Source organism: Lepidochelys kempii, chromosome 6 (genome assembly GCF_965140285.1).
Source record: "Lepidochelys kempii isolate rLepKem1 chromosome 6, rLepKem1.hap1, whole genome shotgun sequence".
NCBI lineage: Eukaryota > Metazoa > Chordata > Testudines > Cheloniidae > Lepidochelys > Lepidochelys kempii.
This window is the reverse complement of record NC_136385.1, coordinates 123,893,320-123,915,116: the sequence shown is the minus strand read 5'-3', so window position 1 is coordinate 123,915,116 and position 21,797 is coordinate 123,893,320. Positions and strand designations below refer to the sequence as shown.

General features: G+C 43.3%; 1 long non-coding RNA gene across 1 annotated transcript in view; it reads right to left on the bottom strand.

The window, feature by feature from the left end:
* The window catches only part of LOC140913938 (uncharacterized), a 44,291-nt gene extending 22,754 nt beyond the window's left edge, over positions 1–21,537 (bottom strand). Inside the window, exon 1 of the long non-coding RNA XR_012159705.1 lies at positions 21,496–21,537. This is a non-coding gene — a long non-coding RNA (uncharacterized LOC140913938). The remainder of the gene's footprint in view (positions 1–21,495) is intronic.
* Positions 21,538–21,797: the final 260 nt, after the last annotated feature.

The following is a 21,797-nucleotide window of genomic DNA, read 5'->3' as shown; positions in this document are numbered from 1 at the left end:
TAGGTGCTTGCAATAGAGGGTATGCATACAATGTGACAAAAAGACCTATGGCTTGGCCACAGCTGGCCCAGGTATTCTGACTTGGGCTCATGGGGCTATAAGATTGCAGTGTAGACATTCCAGCTGGGGGTAGAACCTGGACTCTGAGCCCCGCAAGGAGGGAGGGTCTCAGAGTCTAGACTCCAGCCCAAGCCCGATTATCTACATTGCTATTTTTAGTCCCACAGCCCAAACCTAGCGAGCCTGAGTCAGCTGACCCAGACTCTGAGACTCAAAGCCATGGGTTTTTCATTGCAGCGTAGACAACAGAGAGTTGAGACCTGATAGGACTAAATTTCACTCCATACCCAGCCTTCCCTAACCTTATTTCAGAGAAGCTTTTGACACAGTCTCCCACAGTATTCTTGCCAGCAAGTTAAAGAAGTATGGGCTGGATGAATGGACTATAAGGTGGATAGAAAGCTGGCTAGATCATCGGGCTCAACAGGTAGTGATCAATGGCTCCATGTCTAGTTGGCAGCCGGTATCAAGCGGAGTGCCCCAAGGGTTGGTCCTGGGGCCGGTTTTGTTCAATATCTTCATTAATGATCTGGAGGATGACGTGGATTGCACCCTCAGCAAGTTTGCAGATGACACTAAACTGGGAGGAGTGGGAGATACGCTGGAAGGTAGGGATAGGATACAGAGGGACCTAGACAAATTAGAGGATTGGGCCAAAAGAAATCTGATGAGGTTCAACAAGGACAAGTGCAGAGTCCTGCACTTAGGATGGAAGAATCCCATGCACCGCTACAGACTAGGAAACAAATGGCTAGGCAGCAGTTCTGCAGAAAAGGACCTAGGGGTTACAGTGGATGAGAAGCTGGATATGAGTCAACAATGTGCCCTTGTTACCAAGAAGGCTAACAACATTTTGGACTGTATAAGTAGGGGCACTGCCAGCAGGTCGAGGGACGTGATCGTTCCCCTCTATTCGACATTGGTGAGGCCTCATCTGGAGTACTGTGTGCAGTTTTGGGCCCCACACTACAAGAAGGATGTGAAAAAATTGGAAAGCATCCAACGGAGGGCAATAAAAATGATTAGGGGACTGGAACACATGACTTCTGAGGAGAGGCTGAGGGAACTGGGATTGTTTAGTCTGCAGAAGAGAAGAATGAGGCGGAATTTGATAGCTGCTTTCAACTACCTGAAAGGGGGTTCCAAAGAGGATTGCTCTAGACTGTTCTCAGTGGAAGCTGATGACAGAACAAGGAGTAATGGTCTCAAGTTGCAGTGGGGGGAGGTTTAGGTTGGATATTAGGAAAAACTTTTTCACTAGGAGGGTGGTGAAACACTGGAATGCGTTACCTAGGGAGGTGGTGGAATCTCCTTCCTTTGAGGTTTTTAAGGTGAGGCTTGACAAAGCCGTGGCTGGGATGATTTAATTGAGGATTGGTCCTGCTTTGAGCAGGGGGTTGGACTAGATGACCTCCTGAGGTCCCTTCCAACCCTGATATTCTATCATTCTAAGTCAAAGCCTGGCCTTCCAAGGTTGGATTAATTGAGGAGTAAGGTGTAGCCAGTCAGAGGTCTTTGTAACTGTTCCTTTTCCTAAAAGCCCAGTTCTTTGACTGCTAGGGAGACTACAACTAAGGTGCATTGAAGTCAATGTAAGGATTCCCAGTGACTTCAAGAGCTTTGGATGAGGCCTATCAAGAATGAATGGAAGGCACTGTAACCTTCTTCCAATCTCCACCAGTGACTAAGGTACCATTAATCAGCATTGCGGAACCATTCCCTTTAGTTATGCTTAGTTGAGTCTTCACCCATGATGTAGGTTGACATCCCATGCTATTCATGTGGCTGGGTGTAATCTATTCTCTTGAAGCAGCAGAGCTACACAAATTCGGCACAATGAATCAAGGATAGTCTTCATGGACAGCAGAGCGTCCACAAAAGAGCAGATATAACCAAATCCATAGAGACAAGTGCTGTGCCAAGTGTGTTCATGGTTACAGAAGATCACTAAATAAAATCTTAATGCCCCTCGATACCAGGCATCCGTCATTCTGCAGCTCCCAAGGGGTCTTTTTAGTTATTGTGACAAGAAAACAGTTTAAAAATTCAGTTCATTCCATCACACAGACCACAGAGAATTTCATGCATACTTTGGGGACCGGAGGGGAATATCATTGCTGAATGCACAATTTCTTTTCAAGATCCTGCGCTAGTCTGAAGTGGTGTATGTATACAGGCAAATGTGTATGTTGTATTCAAATGAACAGCTTTCAAAATGAACTTTGGTTAAACTTTGGTTATTTTTATCTTTTATTCACCTACAATGCCAGCTGAGGTTACCCATCTCCCAACAGCTACCAAACGGACTTGTAATTGTAAGACTCGGTGATTTAATTAGACTCATTCTAAACACTCACATTTTTATCAATTAGTTAATGGGCTAAAGAGAGTCTTATTGTTGGAGCCAGGTCATTTGGAAGCTAGAGCCTTCGCGAGGGCAAGAAGCTGAAGAACAGCAGCGTTAATATCTGTAATTAACCTCACGAGTCCTGGGCTGTTCAATTAGGAATAGCCCCCCACCCCCATCCATATGCCTTTCGTCAGATGGGTTTTTAATGTGAAATAATTGTTACAGAAAACTGAACAAACAATAGCTTTTTTTTTTTTTTTTTTAAAAAGACAATAGTCACAAAAACCAAAAGCACAGTCTTCAGACATATGGCTGGGAGCTATTTATTATAGCATATTTAAGTCACAGCTTCCCTACAAATAATCATTCTAGCTTTTTAAAGATTAATAAAGCTTTTGGTAACAGATATTGTGGAATCTTTTCAAACTGATCCTCATCTTGTGAGATGTGGCTGTGCCTTTTTAAATGCCATCTTTCCTCCTTTAAAAAAAAAGTCCAAGCTTTGATTACTTTTTGCAATTTGTTGCAAGTGATTCCTGTACTTTTGAGACTCCAAGTAATCTGACGGTGGTTTTTTCTGCGGAAGGGTTGTCTAATTTACATGTATCTGCAATAAATTCGTATGGAACAGTCTATGAATGTGTTTACAGTATGTCAAATGTATGTGTGTATATATGTAAATATATCCACATACATACATACACATATGAGATCTAATAACCCATTATATACTGTCAAAATATTTGTTTTTTCTCTTTCAGTGTATTTGAATTTCAAGCTTTGATTACTTTTTGCCACTTTCTGTATGTGATTTCTCTGCTTTTGAGAATCCAATTAATCTGTTTTGCTGGCAGAGGTTATTTATATATGTGTGTGTGTGTATGAATACACACACATACATAAACCCACATACATATATGATACAATAGTTCATGACATGCTGAAAAAATATTCATGGTGTGTGCGTAACATATGTAGTACATACATACTCAGCACACGTACACACTCTTAACTCTTCTTCCTGTATTTACATTATCTGCTATTTTGTAACAATGTCATAATCAATTTGCATCTTATTAATATTTATTACCAGTTGCTGTTTACTGATAAATTACATACCAGAAACACGGATATAGTTTTAAAAAGCCATTAATTGTATTCATTTGAAAGGGAATAAAACCAACTGGTTAGAAACATTCAAGGACAGAACAGATCTCATCTGGATGACCAGTTTTATTTTATATAAAAATATCTATTGGAATATTTCTAGGTTCTCAGTCATTGGACAGAGCACTGGACTGGGATCAGGCCACCTGGATTCTATTCCTAGCTCAGCTATTGGTCTGCTGGGTGACCTTAGGCAATTCACATCCCTGCTCTGTGCCTCAGTTTCCCCACAATCCTTCTTGAATTGTGGGCATGAGACCCGGACACAGTACTCCAGCAGTGGTGCCACCTGTGCCAAATACAGAGGTAAAATAACCTCCCTTCTCCTGGATTCCCCTGTTTATACAGCCAAGGATCACATTAGCCCTTTTGGCCACAGCATCGTGCTGGGAGCTGATGTTCAGCCCATTTTCCACCCCGATCCCAAATCTTTTTAGAGTCCCTGCTTCCCAGGACACAGTCTCCCATCCTGTAAGCATGGCCAACATTCTTTGTTCCTAGATCTATACATTTACATTTAGCTGTATTAAACTGCATATTGAAAAGGAGGACTTGTGGCACCTTAGAGACTAACCAATTTATTTGAGCATGAGCTTTCGTGAGCTACAGCTCACTTCATCGGATGTGCTCACGAAAGCTTATGCTCAAATAAATTGGTTAGTCTCTAAGGTGCCACAAGTCCTCCTTTTCTTTTTGCGAATACAGACTAACAGGGCTGTTACTCTTAAACCGCATATTGTTTGCTTGCGCCCAGTTTACCAAGCGACCCAGATCACTCTGAATTAGTGACCTGTCCTCAATGTCATTTACTACTCTTCTCATTTGTGTGTCATCTGAAAATTTTATCAGTGATGATTTTATGTTTTCTTCCAGCTCACTGATAAAAATGTTAAATAGCGTAGGGCCAAGAACCTATCCCTTCAGAACTTCACTGGAAACACACCTGCTCGGTCATGATTCCCCATTTAGAATTACATGTTGAGACCTATCAGTTAGCCAGCTTTTAATCTATTGTGTGCTGTGTTGATTTGATATTGTTCTAACTGTGCAGTATAATTATTATTAAACCTGCATTCCTTGTGCAACTAAGGCCTTGATCCAGTGAACACACTGAACTTTAGGCACATGCTTAACTGTAAGCACCTGAGTAGTTCCACTGAAGTCTCTGCAACTGCTCAGGTGCAAAAGGTTAAGCAAGCCTGTAAGGGTTTGCAGGATTGGAACCTAACTGATTTTGCCACCTTTACTCGCCTGGAGTAATACCTAGCTATGCAGGTTGTCTTACTGAAGTCACTGGGGTTACTCTAATAGGGCCAGAGTTTGATACCCCTACTTCGGTCGAATAGCCAGCGGGACCATGTGTGGAGTAAAGTGTTATTTGGTGTATAAAGGGATCCGAATCAGGCCCCATAGTAAAGTGCTACTCAGCATACATAACGGTGGCCAAATTCAGCCCTAAACCACCATTGATTTCAGTCAGAGGAATACAGAATTGGGGCTGCAATCTGTATTAAACCATATCATCAGCCTGCTCCCACTCCCACTGAAGGGAGTGGCAAAACTCCCACGGATCAATGGAAGCAGGATCAGGCCCCTTCACACAGAATTCTTCCGGTTGCAAGACGCTTGGCAGATTTAAAAATAATGAGTACAAAATGAAGCAGCAATAAATACCTAATATCCTAGTACAGCACAAGCCTCTATGCTCCATGCCTTCCTTTTTTGTGTGTGTTCTTTTTTTTTTTTTAACAAAGCAAAAGAAAGGGGGTAAATTGTTGTGTAAAAATATGTGAAAATAATAGTAGTCCTGAAAAGAATGTTTTTGTTCTTTCTGGCTGTTACAGAACCAGTTGACTACTGCGAGGTAAAGAGCAAATTTGCAAGAAAGGGCATAATACAATAGCGGTGGTGATTGTTAGACGGAGTGGTAGGGCTTTGTTATTTAAGAAACTTCACTGTAATTTAAAAACGTTATTTATAACAGTAATAATGGCAGCCAAATCTTTCCTCCCGTTTAATTTAATACACAACCAGTCTAAATGAAAGACTACAAAAGCAGCTGGGAACAGTACAATTTCCTACTGTAATAGCATGTATGTATCTAAGCATCTGACGAGCAGTAGTCTGCATTTCTTTATTGTTATAGTCAACAATTATATCTGTGCATGCTTTGCAGAGATGATGCTCTGGTGCGCTTCATAAATGCAGCCTTTGTTTCCTTAATTATTAGGCAGACCGTTCATTCTGTACAATGTCCAAGTTCCAGACAGGTGGAATAAGGAGGTGGCATCTGTCTAAATATTGAATGCCACGCTTCCCCCATCTGCTGTAATAACAGTGCGAGGTTGCTTGGCTGTTATCCTATTCTGCATACAACTAGTCAGCCATATGCCCTAGATGCTGCACGTGCCACCAGAGTGACATGGCCTGCAATGCAGCCCCCGAGCTAGTCACAGTCCAAGTAGGGAAAAAGACAAGAAGCGGGGTTGAAGGTCGGGCACGTGCTGGAATCAGCAGGTGACAGTCAATACAGCTACTGAGATCCGCTGAAAGAACCAATAGAAAAGGCCTTCAAAGTCAATTGACAGAATGGAGCACGCTGCCAATCAAATTTTACAGGGCATACCTTCCAGGCTAGGCAAATAAGAAGATTTAGAGCACATGGCAGTTCATCGTTTATAATCCTGTCTTAGCCCAGCATGGCTTAGTGATAGTTCTGTGACAGATGATGAGCACATGACAGCTGGGGGATCTTATACAAACTCATACAGTAAAATTAAAATTAAATTAGTGACACACTTGTACACATTAGTTGTGCAACAGTTATGCAATCTGTTCAAGACCCTTAACATAAACCATTTCTAATTTTAAATAATTTAAACCAGTGCAAAGTGGGTGGTGTTTTGGTTGTATTTTTTTTTCCCTCAGAAGAAAGGCAGCATTTACACACATTTAGCTTTCCCTGACATTTCTTCTTGGCAAGTGACAGAAAGAATGCAAAGATTTCTTTTTTCTTCCAAACGATGCAATGGTAAGAGATTTGTAGGCAATCTGGCAGAGCCCGTAAATTAATTATATGTTTTCATTTTATATATAATTAAAACAGATTGTGGTTTTTTTTAAAAAAAAAGTGTGGAAAGGGAGCCCAAAAGATTTGAATGTTGTAGACACAAGAGTATAATAAACTGGCTGGGCTTTGGCTCTTTAATCTGTTAATCTTGTTACTATTTTATATGTTTGTGGATCTGAAAGAAAGAGAATCAACCATTCAACTCTTGACATTAGCGCCATGGTCCTAAAAGACGTAGCTTTAAAGCTTGGATGGGGTGGGGGGAGGGCCTGATCCAGATTTCACCACTACTACTTTTACACCAGTGTAACACCACTGACTTCAGTGGAGTTACCCCTGATTTACGTTGGTGTAACTGAAAAAAACCAGGGCCTGAAATCATTTTTTGAAGGTTTCCTTATAGACTGGTAACATATTTGGTTTGATTCTTTTCCACCCCTCAGCACCTGTCAGTTGAGGAAAATATAGCAAAGTCATTAGACACGTTCTGGTGCCTGGACTGAAATTTGCACAGGTTGCTATAATGCCAAACTACCAAAAAAAAAAAAAAAAAAAAAAATCTCACCTGCAGCTTGCAGGGCTCAGGAAGGAGGAAAACTCAGGCTTATCTTTCTTCCAGTGGCAAATAAAGAAATACGTTTTTTTGTTAAGGTGTGGGATAGTTTCACCTCGCAAAACTTATGGCCAGGGAAGGTCATTCAGTCTACAAATGACTGTGTTCCTTGGGCCCCTTTTCTTGAAATACATGGAAGGTGAATCCACAGCAGCCAAACAGATATTGCTACAGGGTTCCCCCCCGCCCTCACTACAAGTAGTGGCCCCAGTCCTGCTGACACTTTATGCATTTGCTTAATAGAGTTGAGGTTAAAAAAAAAAAGACACTTTTTTTCATGGAAAAGTTCATATCTTTTCCCTTTTTTTCCACAGAAAATTTTGGAAATTCAATTTTTTCTCCCAGAAATAATCCTTAACTTTACTCACATGAGTAATCCCACTAAAGTCAATGGGAATACTCCCCGACTTAAAGTTAAGCAATTGCTTAAGTATTTGCAGTGTGAGGGCACAGGTGTTTATGGCTAGATGCACCTATATGTAGTGGAATTAAGTGCAGTTATTTATGAATGTATTATTTGCTTATAGTAGCATGTGCTGGGTGTTTTCCAGACGCACTCAAGAAATGATGATCCAAGGAGCTCATGTTCTAAGGACAGGCCGCTAAGTAGGCAGATTAGGATAAGGGGAACAACAATAGGCAGTGTGTATACATGCCAGCTCGATTCGCTATCTTGTAAGCAGCGCAAGATTCCCTTCTTAGGTTTGTAATGTACCAGCTAGTCCAGCCCCTTTCCTTCCTAAGCTTTGTCTGAAACCAGGTTCATTTGGGAAGCTACATCCCCTGTATTTGTTATTTGTTTTTAAGCTTGTGTTTTTTCCTTGCATTGTTAAAAACCTAATTAAAAGTGAAATAATCCAAAATAGGAAGCTCTCCATTTTGAACTCTCCTCTGTCCCCCAACCTCTCCTCGTCCAGGCCAGTCCCACGTTTCTAGCTGCTCCTCCGGCATCTCTTGGCTGGCCAGCCACCATCACAAACTCTTCCCTCCTGATCACTCTTTCCCACTTCCCTTCTCCATCTCCATTGACAATTCCATTCTCCTTGTCTCTTAGGCCTGCAGCCTTGGTGAGCTCCTCTTTCCTTCCCCCATCATGCCCAGACTCTCACTAAATCCTCATGCTTCTTTCTCTTTAATATCACGAAAATCCACCCCTTCTTCCCTGTTCTCACTGCTCTGCTCAGCACTGTGCCAACTGCTAGTGCCAGGCACCAGTCTTCTCTCTTGAGTACTGTGACCTTCTCCAGCATCCCTGCCTCTCCTCTGCTTCAGCTCTGGTACTCACCTCCTCTAATCTCTCCATTGGTTCCCCTTCTCTCACTGCATCAAATTTAAACTCATTACTCTCACCTCTGAGGCTATCTTCCCCTCACCGATATCTCTGCTCGCATCTCACCTCATTCTCCATCCCCGCCAGTCCTTTTGCCTCCTTACTACCTTCATCTCCCTTTCCAATGCTGTCCTCCTACTTCATTGCTCATCTATGTTACCACTAAACTAATGCCCTCAGGCCAAAGGAATCCGGATCCCTCCCTGAGGTGGCCTTGCCTACGGAACTTGAATTTCTAAGGCCACATTTAAAACAAAAAGTTCCTTGGAGTCAAATTCTGTTGTCAGTGTAAATCCAAAGTGACCTCATTGACTTCAGTTGTTCTTTATTTGGAATAACGGAGCAGGATTTTGCTCATGGTGTCTTCAGCCTTTTCTAGACCAGGATTTAAAGGTGTGATGTTAGCATATGTTAAGTAGCATGTTCTCACTAACACACTTGAAAAGTCTAACGCAGACAAGATACGCCATCTCTAACATTCACTAAATTGGTTGAGGTAAAGCTTGAGGGGAACCTGGTACCGTGGAAATCGATGAAACTACTCATGCACTTAAATATCTTTAAAAAGTTAAATATCTGGTTAAGTGGTTTGGTGGATCAGGGCTTTGCTTACAGTATATTAATTTATAATATATATTATTAAAAACTACATCTACACACAAAGCAGTTAACAAGGTGAGTATGTACTAAAAGCATACATTCTAAACTCTTTGGGCAGGGACTAGTTTTTTCTTTTGGTTTATTCCACACCTGCTACAATAGGATCCTAGGCACTAAATACTACTGCTACTAATAATAAAATCATTATTGTGTTATTTTTTCCCTATGAGGCGTTCTTTCTTGTTTAAAATAATGTGTAAGGAAATGCAGGTCCTCCCCCAAAGACATCACAGTCTTTTACTAGAGTCGATTGGATAAATCTTATAAATATTTGTTGCAAACGGAAGTATTTTTTCCACCATATAAATAGTCACTGATGTTTTTCTTGCTAGTCAGCCAGTTCTAATTGTAACCCTCATCCTTCCCATACTTGCCCTTCCCCCCCTCAAGCTAAGCGACCATATTGGCCTAGCATAGTAGAATTCTGCACTTTCCTTCTCCCTGCCCCCGACACACCTCTCTTCTTTGAGCCACACCCTACACTTTCATCTGCGTGGTAAAAAGAGGTCCAACCGTAATTGAGATTCTGGCCCAATGTGTTTTGAAACATCACCAAAGCACTGCTTTCCGAGTGCACTTTTTTTAAAAAAAAGATGTTTGCTTTTGTACTGATGAGCAACTTTGTTTTAAAAACCAGCATCCTCCCCGCCCCGTATAAATACGAATGCCTCCTGTTGATTTAAATGGGAGAGTCTGGTTTCTTGTGAAGGGGAAGGAAAAGGGGCTCAGGACTGGTGTGGACACTTAGATCTGTGTGACTGTATGTTCCATCTGAGATTGTGGCACTTCTCTACAGAACTTCAGCATTATTGGGAGAGGCAGTTTTGTTCCCAGGAGCCATGTCTGGCAATGCAAAATTAAATTATATGTTTTTACTCCCATCTGTGCAGGTTTAGACCCTGCTGATGAAAATAGGTTCTCAATTATATACATACACGACCCCGCTGAAGCCAATGGGGGTGCACGCAGGTATCTCTGGTAAAATATATTGTGTGGTTGTGGCAAAAGGGGGAATTTTCATCTTTTATAGTGTGACATCTCTTATAAAGTGTTGCTGCATAAATGTGCATTTCAGAAGACCACTGCAAAACAGAGAGAGAGGGAGGAAGAATGGAATGTAAGGATGTTTACAGAAGATGGTCTGAAGCCCGGGCAGCTGCCGACGTACCAACCCCCTGCTCAAAGCAGGACCAACACCACCTAAATCATCCCAGGGCTTTGTCAAGCTGGGCCTTAAAAACCTCTAAGGATAGAGATTCCTTAGAGGGTTGACAGGTCCTTGTCCCAAGATCAGGCCCACTATTATTCAAATTATTATATAGTTGGGAACCCTGATGTTGCAACACTCACACAGTAGGAACTCTTCTGCATTTACAAATATAGTTTATTAATAAATTTAGCACCCCAGCTCAGTCAGGTAGATAGAGAGACTACAGCATGTACATCCATATACTCACACCAGTCCTTGTAGAACAACCTGAAATATTAGCCATCATCTTCCTCATCACCAACACCTTCCCCCTCATCACCAGTGGCCATCACTCTGGCACCACCCAAGGACTAAATCTCCTTCTCCTACCACCCCTAGACTGGGATGCAACTTTTATAACATGATACGCTGACACCATTATGTTTGATGCATATTCAGTACGGATATTACCTCGTTTCCGTATTTGTATATCCTCACCTTACTAATGCTGGAGTGTCCTTCTCTTACAGGTTAGTATATCAATTATTTCAATTTATTAGCATATACGTCGATTCATTACCATATCCCTCTTGTGGTTGGGTATCTGCAGATGTAGCTCATGTACCTGTTATGTACGTCAATTCGTAGCCATGACACTCTTGTGATTGGGTCACGTACCTATGTCAAAATTTCCTCTTAAATTCTCTATTTTCAGCTCCCCAATACTTGGAGTTTTCCACTGGGCCATTTCTCTGTTCAAAGTTCATAGACCTCAAGCCTTATGCTAACCTGCTGAAGCTAACGTTTGACAGGATAGAGGCTTGTAGGTTCCTTGCATTACTGCTGAATATCATGCAAAGTAGCTAAATAGAAAGAAGGCAAGACAGTGAATGTAGTCAGCGCAAGCTAGCCCTATGGGCTACACTGGTGGAAGGAGATGTTTGAGCGGTACACAGAGCTGGTCCTTCAGAAGGATGACAACAGCAGGAAAGTAAAAACTATTATTTTACCTGGTTGGGGAACAAGGCAGAGCGAGACACACCGTTCTGAAGCTCACCCACTGTCTTAAGCCTCAAAGCAGCCCTCAGAGTCCTGGGGAACTATTGCTACCCAAAGCAGAATGAAACTGTGGAGCAACACAGCTTGCTTACTAGAGACCAGTCTGCAGGGGAGGGCATAGACCTCTACATCACAGCCTTATGCACACTGGCTATTACATGCAATTTGGGGGGCTTGACTGACTCCCTGGTTCAGGTCAAGGTAGCCTGCAGCACTTGGGATCAGCACCTGTGAGAGCAGCTGCTCCAAGAAGGTGATCTCACATTAGACAGATGTTTAGACCTGGGGTGTGCAGCGGAAGCCGCAAGGGAGAATGAAAGTCCTAGGGAGGAGCAACACCGTCAAAGTACATGTCGTTGGGCAACCACAAAGGAGAGCAGGTGGACAGGGCTCCATGCCCCTAGTGAGATGTTGTTACTGTCGGGGACAGCATAAGTGCCCCGCACTAGGACTGCATTGAAAGGAATATGGTAAATTGAACATTTTAGCAGTGTGTGCAAGAGCAGAGTCCTTCCTGCAGTCCGACTTGTATAAGAGGGTGATGGCACATCAGACAGCAGTGAGGACCTTGACTCTCTCCTTGAGTCCAAGAGCATATCAGATTCAGGCTGTTGGGACAGGAAAACAACAAGGGACAATATAAACCTCCGTGCATGCAACAGTGTGACTAGGCAAGTGCCTGGTGCGATTTCAGCTGCATATTGGGTCCTCCTGAAATGTAATTTCTCAGTGTGAATTGCACTCAGACACACCCATTACAAAGAGCAGGCACGATGCAATTATGTACAATGAGAGCATCGTGCCGAGTATCAGAAAATATGACCTCATGGTAACTAACCTGAAAAATAACAGATGGTACCAACTGAAGTTTGTGGGGGTGGATGGTAAGATCCACAAACCTCTCTTAGGGAATACATCCACACAAACCACAGATCTCATTAGGGTGTAGAGTCAGAATTTTATAGCTGCAATGCAAGAAGCAAAAGGGGGGGTCCCATGGACAATGAAGACTATTTTAGAAGCATATGTGGATGTTTTCAAAGGCAACAGGTGCCTTAAAGGAAAGCTGCGGCTAGACATAGACTCCACAGTGGAACCTCTCTACTTATCATGAAGGAAAATTCAGCTATGTTCTGTAATCCAGTAAATAAGGAGCTCAAAAGCCTGCAGAGTAGGAGTATCATAGCACCTATAGAAACCAGAACAGCCTGGGTAAGTAGCATGGTGGTGATAAAAAAAAAATACAACAAAACCATCAGGCAAATTACACATCTGCATAGAGCCAAAGCCACTGAACTAAGCATTAAAGAGATGCCGCTATCCACTGCCCATAGTTGATGACATCTTGCCAGACATTTCCAAAGCCAGAATCTTTATGGCCTGTGATGTGAGAAATAGGTTTTGGCACATAAGCCTGGATAAAGAGTCCAGCATGCTGACAACCCTTACACCGCCATGTGGATGCTAGAGATGGTCGGACATGCCGATGGACATAAGCCCAGCACCAGAGGTGTTCTAGAGACAACACAAACCCAAGTGCTGGAAGGTCTGCAAATGATATCCTCACTGTATGTGAGGGGAGCAATTATACAGAAGCTGAATGAGATTGTGACAGAAAAGTACAAGCTTTTCTATAGTGATGAGGGACAAGAACATAATATTCAACCCACAAAAAATGTAGCTCAAACAGCATGAGGTGACATACATTGGACATCTGCTCGCAGCAGAGGGACTGAAAGCAGATCCCAACAAGATCAAGGCACTCAGGGGCAGCTCCAGTGGATATGAAAGGGGTACAGTGCTTCATAGAAATAACATATTTTCTGTCCAAGTTCTGCCCACACCTGGCTGTAGCGGTACCCATATGTCAGCTCCCAAGGCAGGATGTTGAGTGGGACTGGCAGGTTCCCAACAGCGAGCATTTGACACGCTGAAACAAATGACAACGGATGCCTCTGTCCTGAAGTACTACAAGCCAGAAGAGCCACCGAGACTCCAGAGTGAGGCATCGGCAAAAGGATTGGGTGTAATTTTTTTGCAGGAGCCACCAATCACCTATGCCCGCAAACTCCTATCTGAGACTGAACAGGGGTAAGCCCAAATAGAAAAAGAGTTTCTGGCTGTGGTATCTGGAGTGGAGTGATTCCATCAGTACATCTATGGCCATCCAGTAACAGTGCAATAAGACCACAAACCCCTACAGACGATCATGGCAAAGCCCTCTTTTAGCGCTCCAAAGAGATTGCAGCACGTGTTGATGCACCTCCAGTGCTACCAGGTAGACATCAGATACTGTCCAGGCCAATTGCTGGTGTTAGCTGACACCCTGAGCTGAACATATATAGCCAGTATTGGTGAGGGGTTGGGGGAAGGAGATAAGGACATAGTGCAGGACATTAATGGATTCAATCTCCCAGTTTCAGTGGCAAAGCTGGTGGAAATCAAAGAAACAATGGAAAAAGACATCCAACTACACGCACTCAAGAGAGCAGTCCTAGTAGGGTGGCCAGAAGACAAAAGCCAGGTGCTGTTAGGAGCAGACGCATATTTTCAAATTAAAGATGAGCTGAGCGTGCAAGATGGAATCACATTTTAGGACAGAGAGTTGTTGTCCCTGTCTCATTGTGTATGGAAGTTATGGAAAATATATCTGACTCACACCTGGGCACTGACAGCTGTCTTAGATGGGCTCAAGAGTGTGTTTACTGGCTGGGAATGAATACATAACTCTGCTCCTCGATAGAAGGGTGTGAGTGACACCTGTTGGTCATGGGATAACCACCAGCAGAAAGCAACTCTGTCAGATGGGAAGTTCATGGTGATACAATGGGAAAAGGTGGGAGTGGACTTATTTACCTTCAAGGAAAAGCAGTACTTGATTACAGTGGACTACTATTCACATTTTTGGAAGGTCAGTGCCCTGCCTGATACAACAAGCAAGTCAGTGATTGGCAATGTGCAGCGGCAGTCCAAAAAAAACCTAACAGAATGTTAGGAACCACTGGGAAAGGAATAGATAATAAGACAGAAAATATCATAATGCCACTATATAAATCCATACACCCACACCTTGAATACTGTGTGCACTTCTTGTTGCCCCATCTCAAAATATATATATAAGAACTGGGAAAAGTACAGAGAAGGGCAACAAAAATAATTAGGTTTCAGAGTAGCAGCCGTGTTAGTCTGTATTCGCAAAAAGAAAAGGAGTACTTATGGCACCTTAGAGACTAACAAATTTATTTGAGCATAAGCTTTCGTGAGCTACAGCTCACTTCAGCATGGACCAGCTTCTATACAGGGAGAGATTAAAAAGACGGACGGTTCAGCTTAGAAAAGAGATGACTCAGAGGGGATATGATAGAGGGCTATAAAATCATGACTGGGGTGGAGAAAGTGCATAAAGAAGTAATATTTGCCCCTTAAAATAACACACGAACCAGGGGTCACCCAATGAAAGTAATAGGCAGCAGGTTTAAAACACACAAAAGGAAGTACTACTTCACACAACACGCAGTCAAGCTGTGGAACTCATTGCCAGGGGATATTGTGAAGGCCAAAAGTATAACTGGGTTCAAAAAAGAACTAGATAAGATCATGGAGGACAGGTCCATCAAGGGCTACTAGCCAAGATGGTTGGGGGTGCAATGCCATGCCCTGGGTATCCCTAAATCTTTGGCTGCCAGAAGCTAACACTGGAAGATCGTAGATGGATCGCTTGATAAATTGCCCTGTTCTGTTCATTCCCTCTGAAGCGTCTGGCACCGGACACAATTGAAAGACAGGACACCGACCTAAATGCACCATTGTTCTGACCCAATATGGCCACTCGCATGTTCTTAAACTGAAGGGCCACTTTGCAAGATATGGCATTCTGGACACTGTACTCACTGATCATGGACCCCAATTTGCCTGGGAACAATTAAAGCAATTTACACACCACCTGGAGTTTGACCAGCATGCCTCATTCCCAAAGTACTGGTAAGGGGGGCATCAGCTGTGAAAACAGCTAAACAATACAGGACTACCACATCACAGGGGTGCCAAAACAGTCCATCAGAGGCGCTGATGGGACAAAGGACCAAAACCCTGTTACCAATTAGGGGAAATCTGTTGTGGCCGGAAGGATGGAGATACCACTGAGAGGAGATAGCCAACAATCAGAGAAAGCAGGCACTTTGAATATGACAGGTCTGTCAAGTGTATACTGGCCCTGGAGACAGGCAATCTGTGAGGATCCAGCCAATTAGAGAAACACCAGAGAGAGGGAACTAATGGAGTTATGTGGGACACAGTGGCACCCAAGTCCTATGAGGTGTCTACGCAAGAGGGACAAGTCATCCAAAGAAACATGAGACACTTACGAACCATCAGACACAACACCCAGACACAGCCTACAGAGATACGGAGGCCATCACAGGATGGAGAGACAGAGAACCACTCAGAAGCTAGTCCCTCAGGGAGGGAGGGAGACTACAGAGAGAGAGAGAGTTTGCCAGACTTGGTGACAGGGAGACTGAGATAGGTCACTCCCAGTATTGTCACCTGTTGAGGAGACCAAACTATTTCAAAGACTATGTAACCAGTTAGGCCTGTGGTCAAGACAAGGCTCCAACTCAGCGGTGGATGTCTGGGCATCAATTATTTGTTTGTTGTGTGTATATTAAAATGTTTGTGAAATAGGGAAGACTTACCATGATCAGTGGAACTGTAGTCAGATGGCTCATGTGCCCAGGAGGAACTGTTACTGATGGGACACCAATAGAACAGGGAGTCACAGTTTCAGGCTCCTGCTCCATGGTCTTTCAAGGGCACCCCAGCCATCAGCTCTCTTGGGTCTCTCTCTCTCTCTCCTTCTCCCCTGACTGGGGGCCTAAGGCTGCACAGCTTCCTGCCTCATACAGTCTATCTCCAACAAATTAGTCTGCCTAAAAGCCAGCAGCTGCATTTTGTTTGTCTCTAAAGGCAATGAGCAGTGTGTTGCCAGCAGGTACAAGTTACCACACCGCTCTTTCTCAGCAAGCACACTTATTCTTAAGGTAGAACATTACAAAGAAAACCTATAAAACAATAAAGGTTCCTATATGCATGCAAACAACTTACCAGAGGTCACCATCAGTCTGATGGCGCCCTAGTAGGCCAAAGTCTTTCCAACCCACCCGCCCACAAGAGTGGGCAGCAGGGCCGGTCCATGTGCTGGATCAGAGAGAAGGCCTGAGTCAGTTTAAACCCAGCCCTTTTTTCTTTATTAAAAGACTTTTCTTTGTCTGTTTGTTTCTGGGAAAGGGTGGCAGCTCTCTGGTGGTGTTTAGAACTTGCGTGATTCCCCTCAATCACCCCTCGCTGTTTCTGAGTTCCTGGCAGAGCTCCCACTTGGAGTTATAGACAGTCCCTGGCCCACAGAGTTCACACAAAATGGTCCCCATAGATACTGTGTGTGTGACTGCAATATCTGTCACACAGGGGACATGGGGAGCTAGCCTGGAAGCAACTCAGCCATGTAGAAAGAACAGGGTTTAATAAAGTTTCCCTTGTTTGGTTTAACCTGCATTCAGCTTCATGCTTTGCACATGACACACCCAGGAGGAATCAGTTAGAGTGATTCTACTGCTTTATGTTCTCCAGGCACTGGGTTCAAATCCTGTGTAGGATTTGTTTGAAAGTTGCTGAAGAGTTTGGAATACTCCAAGTAGTGCCAGTGGAGGTGGACTGGTGGGCAGAGTGCAGGTGAAGAAGACAAAGTGTATGATGAATGCTTTTTATCCTAGGGGCCTGCACTTTGTCATATGGAGATCACCTGTATAGGGGCATCTTTCCATTCTCTTAAATGGGGCATTGGATCCAACCCTTGTTTAGTATCTATGTTACAGTGAGTGTAGAAAATGTTCCCTAAGCATCGCCATTCTAATTCCCTATTTTCAGCTGAAATTTTCTGAGCTTGGGCACTGCGTGAAGCAAATTTTTTTTTTTTGAAAGCATAAGCAAAATGTTTGAGGCATCTTGGAGTATGAGGATGAGTGTAGAAAAAAATACAATTTCCCCCTTTATAAAATAATTCCTAGGATTTTTTTTAACAGCCCTAGAAGAGTATATCTGACGCAGGAGCGCTCTCTAAGACAGAGCCACAAGAAGATCCAGTAACTGAAAGCTGAAGTTAGGCACGGTCAAGTTGGAAATTAGATGCACAGAGAAGGTAACTAATAGAGTTGGTCAGAAAATTTTCATCAAACCAGTTTTCAGTCAGAAAATGTAATTTTAATCTGAAGTGAATTTTTTTGTGACATTGTCTTGATTTTTGACAAAAATTTTGTTTAGAAAGAGTTGGAAAAAAATGGTTTGACAATGTCCCATTTTGACATCTTCAGAATGAAAAGTTTCACTTTTTCATTACAAAATGGCTTTGTGGTTAGAAAGTTACTTTATTGGTTTTATATACAAACAATTACAACAGTCAAAACTGAAACAAAATATTTCACTTTCATCTAAATGAAACATTTCAATCGATCTAAAATGAAAATCACATGTATTTATTTATTTATTCGGACTTTTGTTTTGCAAAAAAAAAAATCAAAATTTTGGCTTTTTGCCCCATTTTGGCAGGAAAAAAATTTGAAATCTCAACATTTTTCAGGGGATGGAAAATGCATTTTCTGACCAGCTCTAGTAATTAACCAGTGGAACAACCTAGCCAGAGATGAGGTGGATTCTCTGTTGTTTGGAGTCTTTAAGTCAAGATTAAATATCTTTACAAAAAGTTCAGTCACATACTACTGGGCTCGATGCAGCAATTACTGGGTGAATTTCCACGGCCTGTGTAATGCAAATTAGACTAGATAATCATAGCTGTCCTTTCTGGCCTTAAAATTGATGGAAATGTCTAGGATAGAATCCAGCATGGAATTGGTTTGATTTGAGTGAGCATGGAGACTTTTATGCCTGCACATTATATTTGCTGCACTTCTTTTGGCACTCTGTCGCAAAGTGGGGTACATTTGCGTGTGGCTGACTTACCTCTAGAGTTAAAACTGCAATAAACCTACATACAGAGGGAATGAATGAGACAAGGGTCCCACAAAAGGCACTGACACATTTGTGATGAGTGCCATTTGGGCTGACATAGGGGATTGAACCAGGGACATCCTGAGCTAAAAGCATGAGACTTTACAGCTTCAGCTAAAGAGTCGCCTTCTTTAGTTGATGGGGGTAGCAGACTCACACTCTCTCTGGGTGAGGCACAGACAAGGACACAAAACACACTGCTCATTTGTGAGTACCTTGTAACATAAAGGCAGCATGGCTCGTACGAATGGAAGGAAAGGGTTTTCCTTATGTGAGGACCAGAGAGACTCCCTCCTACACCATCTGTCAGGGGCGGCCAACCTGAGCCTAAGAAGGAACCAGAATTTACCAAGGTACATTGCCAAAGAGCCACAGTAATATGTCAGCAGCCCCCCATCATCCCTCCTCGCTCCCAGCGCTTCCCGTCCACCGGCAGCCCCACAGATCAGCGCCTCCTGCTCCCTCCCTGCACCTCCCGATCAGCTGTTTCCTGGCGTGCAGGAGACTCTTGGGGGAGGAGGGGAAGGAGCGAGGGCACGGCAGGCTCAGAGGAGGGGGTGGGAAGGGGTGGAGTCGGGACAGGGCCTGTGGCAGAGCCAGGGGTTGAGCCGTGAGCACCCCTGCCACATTGGAAAGTTGGGGCCTGTAGCTCCAGCCCCGGAGTCAGTGCCTAGACAAGGAGCCGCATATTAACTTCTGAAGAGCCGCACGGGGCTCTGGAGCTGCAGGTTGGCCACCCCTGCCATATGTGATCAGACATTCTGGTCACAAATCATTCCACCGTCCACATATAGTCCGATCATTCTTTCTCATTTTTTGTTTTCTTAAAAACAAGAACAAACCCTGGTTGTAGAAAAACAAATGTCTGGTGGTGATCTATTGAACTGTCGGAGAAATAGCAGGTGATCACGCAATGCACATACGCACAGGGCGGAGTAAAGGCTGCACAAGCCGCCTTGTCATGTCCTGCTTTTGGAATACTTCATCTTCGAATGTATTTTTTGGACTCTCTAGGCTGGGACTTGCGCGTAACTCCCACTGAAAGCCAAGTCCTTAGGCTCTTTGTTGAAAGAGAAATAAATCACTTAGTACATCATGTGGCCTAATTATAATGACTTGTAATCTGTAAAAGAAAGAGAGCAGAAAAGGACTAAAGACTGCTCACTCTAGGTTCTCTTCCCAGCTGCTATTGACTTGTGGTATCCACTTATCCTATCTGAACCTCATCTTCTCTATCTGCAAATGAGGATAACAATAGTGACCTGTCACATGGGGGGTCTTGTGAGCCTTAACATGCTGCTGTTTGAAACACTCTTTGGCTGGAAAGTGCTTTATATATGTTATGTCTTAGTTGCTATCTGCCCAAGGTGCCCATGACCTTCGTATGTAAAGCCCTCATTCAACAAGGTACCTAATGCACGTGCCTCACTTTAAACTTCTGCAGGAGCAGGGATCAGTCACTTGCTTAAAGTAAGGCATGGGCTTAAGTACCTTGCTAAATTGGGGGCTAATTAATCGATGTTCAGATCTGCCTTCAGTGGGAGCTCTTAGAATCATAGAATCATAGACTTTAAGGTCAGAAGGGACCATTATGATCGTCTAGTCCGACCTCCTGCACAATGCAGGCCACAGAATCTCACTCACCCACTCCTGTAACATGAGTCTGAGCTATTGAAGTCCTCAAATGGTGATTTAAAGACTTCAAGGTGTAGAGAATCCTCTTGGTTATGTATGTACAGATATGCAAGTGTGAGGATGGATATTACGTGTGTGTGTGTGTGTATACCTATATTTATATAAATATAGATTGATAGATAGATGTACCCCCATGCTTAGACAAAATTACATAACCACCCAACTTGGGAATGAGTTATGGTGCTTCACTATATGTAGTACTGAAAGAATTAATAAAGGCACATTGTCATGGTGAAAATTTTATGCAAGCTTATAGGCACAATGCAATGAACAAAGAGAGAAATGTTGAGAACAATATCCTCCCTCTATCAGCAGTTCACTTCAGGCTGCTTATGTATGATCAAAGACTACAAATATAGTTTAAACAGCATGAAATAATCGCTGGGTTTACAATATGAAATGATTTCTTGTTTTAAAAAAAGAAAAACCTACAACAATCCCAGTGCCCCAATGCAAGGAGCATGAGGACTAATTTTGTGATGAGCAGCCAAGCAAAGCCAATGGTAGGGAAATTAGGGTTAAGAAGCTAACCTCCCTCCTACATCCTCTTTGAAGATTTCTACATTCTGGGGAGAGGGTAATGAAAATATTTTACCTCCTCTATTGCAATAGGGTCAGTGGGCCATAAAAAAAAAATCCACTCACTATACCATACCTTGATGAAAAGGCAATACAGATAATGGAAAGAGGGCTGCATTCTGCTTCAGGATGCCCGTGTCAGAAGAGAAGATCTCAGCCAAGCGCAGTTACACAAACAGTTCATGCAGAAAAGTGTTTGTCTATATTTACACCCCGCCTGGCAGTCCTTGCACCAGCAAAGCTCCCAGCAATTCCAATGGGAGTTTTGCTCGGGTGAGGATCAAGTGCCAAATTCTAGTGCCCCCCCGCACCTGGCTGCGAGGCCCCAAACCCAGTGGAAATGCTGCAACTGCACTGCATGGTGGGACCATGAAACAGAGAATCTGCATGCCAAGCAGCTAAACGCCATGGCTGCTGTCTGTGCAGGACCGTAGTTGTGGATTTGCGGGGAGGGACAGGCACATGGTCAGTGGCTTTGTGCTGCCTATTTTAGATTGGTAGAGATAATTCTCTTCCTCCGCCCTACAAACTCATCTGCTGGGGCTGTGTGCTCTGCTGGAGGATTTTGCCCTGAGGAAGGACTGTGAGCACTGTGATTTGACTATGGGCAGGAAACATCCAAGAAGGGGAGCCAGGCCTAACACCACACAAACTAAAATCTCACCTTAATAGGATGCCCACGGACCCATTCTGACTATAACAGAAGCAAAACCTGAGATCACTCAGGCAGACACCTCCTAGACAAGATTTGCCTATAAAGAAGAGAGAGCTATTAAAACAAAACCATTGTCCCTAATTAGAGGCAGAGCTGGCAGCAGTGCCTATAGTTAAGGTTTTATAACACTTTCCATTATAAGCCCCTGTTTTCAGTTGCTTATAACTTTGCCCGCCTCAGAATGTTTGAACTGACATTTTCCTTGTTCATCCTCTGCGTCTGGCTGAATTTGTTTGTAACATTTTATCAAA